The sequence below is a fragment of the Coregonus clupeaformis genome, chromosome 31 (assembly GCF_020615455.1).
Source record: "Coregonus clupeaformis isolate EN_2021a chromosome 31, ASM2061545v1, whole genome shotgun sequence".
NCBI classification, from domain to species: domain Eukaryota; kingdom Metazoa; phylum Chordata; class Actinopteri; order Salmoniformes; family Salmonidae; genus Coregonus; species Coregonus clupeaformis.
This window is the reverse complement of record NC_059222.1, coordinates 35,417,471-35,423,768: the sequence shown is the minus strand read 5'-3', so window position 1 is coordinate 35,423,768 and position 6,298 is coordinate 35,417,471.

Sequence of the window (6,298 nt, the reverse complement as noted above, 5' to 3'; positions counted from 1 at the left end):
GCAATAGAAAATGGGTGTGAGAGATTTGACCAATAGAACTTGAAAACAACCAGCTGACTCAAAAATAAGCCAATCCTAGCGACGATTGAAAAGGGTCAAGGGGTGAAATAATGTGACGTAGTTGAGAGTTTGTGCCAATTGCGAAACACAATTGGAGATTGACACGTTCCTATGCAAACCTCTGTCGCTGAATAGGAATATGCGGGCTTAACGAGTTTTTGGTTTTCCCTTCAAAAAGGAGGGGATTTGATTAATGCCCCATTGACCGTGTTAGCGTTGATTGCGTTCGATTTGGAACCGTGAGCAGGGTACCCCATTCTGGCCCACTCAAAACAAAGTAACTAATAGATTATGTGTTTTCATATCCAAAAGTTAATTATTTTCTGATAAAAATGCCTTTATACTGGCTACGCCCGGTCACATGACGGGCCATAGCCCGGTTCAACCCGGGGCAGTTTAATGATTCCCTTCAATGTAGAAACCTCTTAGAAATAGCTACAATGTTATTGCATGGTTATGTAATAAAATCTATTTCTAAGAGGTTTCTACATTTTTGCTGGGAAATACACAGCCTCATAACATCCACTGTAGTTAACTGATTGTTTTCTGATTTTCTCTTCACAAACAGGCATCCGAATGAACCTGATAATTAGCCTTTTAATCAAAGAGATTTAGATCGTATTCCTCTGCTCAGGCGTTGCATGCATCAACCAACGTTTGCGTGACACGTCATCGACGATGCCGTCGGGCACCAGATTGCTATCACATATAATGTGGTAAACTGAAACGTAAAATACGTATCTAGGCGTTGTAAGATCTGAGCAGGGGAACACGACCTCTGCTACGCTCTGTCAAAATGTAACATCATACACCCCAACCTTTTGAAATCACTTCTCTATCTGTCCACAAGGTGGCACCCTAAGCTTGTTATTCATGATCCACCATGATTTCTGCCCTGGATAGAAGTTGACCACAGATCACCCTCCCTTTATACTATATGTCGTCCAAGGGACATCATACCTTAGTCAGGGAACACAACATTAACCATAGATCAGTGTTTAGGGGCAACTTCTTCAACAGAGAGACAGAATACGTTTTTTTGTTTCTTCCTCATTCGACCAAGTACCACCTTTCCTAACTATAAGCTTTAAGTGCAGGTAGGCTACTGTAGTACACTTTAATAATGATGACACGTTTCCAGCATGGCTCCATTGACAGGTTTATAATCCCTGTGTCAACTCTGTTTGAATGCAGACATGTCAATGCAGATTTGAATCCAAACCAAACAGGGTTGATTTCAGAGCAGTATTTGTGTATGTGTGTGTGCGCGCACATGCGTGCGTGGGTGCATGTGTATGCATGTGTGTGGATATGTTTTTGTGTGACTGTGTGTGTATGTGTGTGTGTGTGTGTGTGTGTGTGTGTGTGCATGCGTGTGTCCGTGCATGTGTGTGTACTTTCTCCCTCAGCTGTCTCTCTGTCTCCCTGAGGTGAAGTGGTTGATAAATGAAGGCCACTTTACTCTGCTCTTTCATCCCTTGGGTATCCTGGACTAGAATGGAACATTTCTCAGTTCTCAGTAGAAGAGCCACCATGTGTCACGCATCAACGCTTCAATACTCCCTCTGTGTCTGCTGTTAGTGGGTTACCTGAAATAACATTTTATTGACAGTAGTTTTATTATGGGTATTTGAAAGGCTGGTCTGATGGCATACCAACCAACTCATTGTACTGCATAAGGTTATTTACTGTAGCTTATTTAGCATACTGGATTACATTTGGTTGGAGAAAGATGGTAGGGTACTCTACTCTAGTGAAAGGCAACATCTAACCCAAAAAGCCTTCTAGGTTTGGGGACTTCTATGGTTTCCACCTCACTTCCCGGGCCAGGTGCAGGGTAACCCCAGTGGGCCTGCCTGCCAGAAGAGGATCTGGCTTTCTGAAGGCCAGGGTCACCCCTCTCTCCCCCAACCTTCCTCCCCACTCCACACACTTTTGCTCAGACAGTAGATGTGTTCATTCTTTCCGACCAGTTGAGACCAGGTATCAGTGTGTGTGTTACCTGTCACTGTCAGGCCAGCAATTATAGGATTTGAGCTCCCTGAGCAGAGCAGAGCAGGCTTCAGGCCTGGGGCCAAGAGGGGCCTGGAGACGACCGAGAGGACAAGGGGGCCCAAGATCTGGGCTGAGAGGGGAGGGATGAGTCAGGGGAAGGACTGACAGGGTGTGGGAGTGGGTGTGGGTGTGGGTGTGTCTGTGTGGGTGAGTGATTATGATTGACAGCAGTAGCCCCTGGGGAGACACAGCCATGAGGTGTGTGTGTGTTACAGAGAGAGAGAGATCAATGTGCATTCTCTATCTCCTGACCCTGCCATTTGGCACATACAGCCAAATGAACTGTTTTTTGTTTTTGTTTCTACTCGGTCCAATAACATTTAGAGAAAGAATTACAAAGAAAATATAGTTTGTTTATAGAGTGTTTTTATTTTGGTTTCAGGTTATCAGGGACTGTGTCGGAAGTCAGACGTTGACACCAAGCACTCACACACACAAGCATGTGCACAAACACAAACACACGGCCACAGTTACATTCCACGGGGGTATAGAACACACACACACACACACTGCTGCATTCCAGTGGGGACCTTCTGGTGTAGCTCACATGTTGCGTTGGCCTGTGTGTCTGTGGGTCACTGTGTTGAGTGACTGTCTTTCAGCTCCCTGCACTGTTTGTTTTCCTGAGACAGTGTCATCAATTCTGCAACAAGGTATCAGACACACCAACAACAGAGACACAGGGACCTCCCTGCTTCCCTGTATGCAGCGACCCTGAATAATGGTGCATGTATGCAGTAGCCAGACATGCCTCAGTGTGTGTGTGTGTGTGTGTGTGTGTGTGTGTGTGTGTGTGTTCAGTGACGGATGTTGCGTGCATGCAGTAGCCAGACATACCTTCTCTTCCAGGGGCCATTGATCAAAGGTATGCAAACTGAGTTGTCTACACATTACACCACACCTGAGAAATCACAGACATCCCCTCACACATTTACAACAGCCCATTTAACATTATTTGCAATGCAAATATAGACCAGGGGATGCTTGTATATTAGAATATATGGAAGTGACACTGACAAACTTACCACATTGTTGCAATACCTTCAAACCACATTAGATGACAGTGGTTTACATAGGATGTTTACATGTATGTTGTAATACTTTTGAGTGGTTGGGATGGCTTTGAGAGGGATATTCAATGTAGCATACAGTAATGTTGGCCGCAAGCCTCTCTTTCTCTCCTTCACTAATTCTATACCTGTCTCTCTTTTTCTCTTTTACTCCCTCTCCAACTAATAACCTTCGGAAAAAGAAAAAAAAAAATACCTGAGCTAATGCCTAGGCTTTAGGTCACCAAGTGAACATAGTCTTGTGGAACGCAGGAAACCTGGATTTGAACCCAGTCGGTCACACTAGCCCTGACCTCCACAAGTGAGAAAGTAGAAAGCATGAACATAGATTCCTACTAAATTCACTTCGACAGTAATTGATTGATGTAGTGTTTAGTTTAGCTGACTCTGACTGACCAGACCTTAGCTCAGTATAACTGTGCACCTTTGTAACAATAAGAGGAAGTGGTAGGCTCATGTCTGCGTCTCTACGTCCATCCTTTGACTGTACATCTCTATGAAATGAAAAAACAAACACCAGTCAATATTTGACCCATAACCATGGTCTTCAATTCATCCTTTCGCTCTAAACAGCTCATAATTCAACTTGATTGATTATAAACAATGAACAATGACGTTAATGCCTCATCGTTGCTGTATTGAAATTTACAGAGGAAATGTAAAAACAGAGAGAGAGAGAGCATAGCGTGCTTCTCTTCCAGTTCAGTATTTATTTACAGAGTTAAATACTTAAGAATGGGATGTCATGACTTAAAGTAAATAAGCGGTCATGTTGATGGAGCAACACAAGCATTTTCTCAGCAAGATGTTTACCTTGTGTGTGTGTACGTGTGTGTGTGTGTGTGTGTGTGTGTGTGTGTGTGTGTGTGTGTGTGTGGTTCATAACAACTGTGTTTGAGTGCAACCATAGCTATAAACTGTCCTACATGCCTGTGGCCAGATGAACTCAACTCAACCTTTCGTTTTTATTCCAACATGGCTGTCCAGACCAGACAGATGTTTTATTGATACAGAAACACAGCAGCAGGAGGCCAAAGACTGGGAACCTCTGCCCAAACATCCTATGCACACATTTTTACATTTACATTTGAGTCATTTAGCAGACCCTTTTATCCAGAGCGACTTACAGTTAGCGTATTCATCTTACAGTTTTCTTTAATCACTTTAGTACTATTTTCACAAGTATGTGGTGAATCTTCAGAACTCTTAGCACAACAATTCAAACTGGCAACACTTGTAACGCAGCCAGTCTTACATTCAAAACCTTTCACTGTGCATTCATTTTGTTTCTAGACATCTTTCACCACACAACCATTGATCCAAAATATACGTTTACTATGAAATAAAAGGAGTACATCATCAAAACACAACATAATTATATATTTTTAGTAGATACATGTTTAAGTTGTCCTGTACGTGACTCAGTTCATAAGAGCATTGCACTAGCAACACCAGAGATGTTTTAAATATGTTATTGGACCATAAACAGATTTGTCTCATTAATCTATACGGTCCAAATAATGATGATCCAAGCTTCTTTAAAAAAATATATAATAATTTATCAAGCCTACAAGCAATACATTACTCTATTATTATGTTGGGAGATTATAATACGGTTTTAAATACCTGAATGGACCGTAAAGGAAATCACACTACAAACTATCACCCTTATGCAAATCATAAATATCATGGATATGGTGGATATATAATGGAACTAGTGGATATATGGAGGCTTAAATATCCTGACCTAGTGAGATATACATGGCGGAGGCTCAATCAAGCTAGTCGTCTTGACTACTCTCTTATGTCATTCTCGCTGGCACCAAAAGTTTAAAAAGTGTTGATAGGGGTCAGAATGCAGTCGGACCATCAAATAATTGGCATATACATTACTCTTACAGAATGTCCACGTGGACGAGGATATTGGACATTTTATCAAAGCCTATTTATTGGATGACAACTTGTTTTTAACAAGGACAGAATAATTTATAACAGACTTTTTCCTACATAACATAGGTACAGCAGACCCCCTTATTGTATGGGACTATTTAAAATGTGCCATGCAATTCAATCCTCATCTTTAAAACAAAAGCAATTTAAGGCTAAAGAATCCATATTAAGAAAGGAAATAGAGGAACTAACAGTACAGATAGATAGCAATAAAAATACCATAGAGTACCATAGAGGCACAGAATACGTTAGAGGTAAAATAAATAGAGGAAATTATTCAAGAAAGATCAAGTGTAATATATTATTAAAATAAAGCAAACTGGATGGAATATGTGGAAAAATTTAACAAACATAAAAATCAATCTTCAACATAGAAATGCTACCAAGGAGAATTTACTGAAACTTGTTACAAATGACGGAGTCACCCATGATTCACCAAATGATATTTTGAAAGAGGAAGCAAAGTATTTTAATCATATGTTTTCATTTAAGTCTCCTCCATCTCCACTAAACGAAGTTAAATGTAAGGATTTTTTTCCTATTAATAATATAAAATTAACAGCTGTATAGAAAGACTCATGTGAAGGCCAAATTACAGAGGAACTTCTTGATGCAATTAAAGGCTTTAAGTCCGGGAAAACTCCAGATTCAATTTAGGAGAATCTCTTATACAATAAATAGGACTGGTGGAGCTATGTCACACATGCAGCAAACATAAATACAGTGCATTCGGAAAGTATTCAGACCCCTTCACTTTTTCCACATTTTGTTACATTACAGCCTTATTCTAAAAAAAAAAAAATCTCATCAATCTACACACAATACCCCATAACAACAAAGCAAAACAGGTTTTTAGAATAGTTTGCAAATCTATTAAAAATAAAAAACAGACATACCTTATTTACATAAGTATTCAGACCCTTTGCTATGAGACTCGAAATTGAGCTCAGGGGCATCCTGTTCCCATTGATCATCCTTGAGATGTTTCTACAACTTGATTGGAGTCCACTTGTGGTAAATTCAATTGATTGGACATGATTTGGAAAGGCACACACCTGTCTATATGAGGTCCCTGTCACGGTTTCGGCCGAGGCTGCTCCTCCTCCTGGTTCGGGCAGGCTTCGGCGTTCGCCGTCCCCGGAGTACTAGCTGCCACCGCTCTA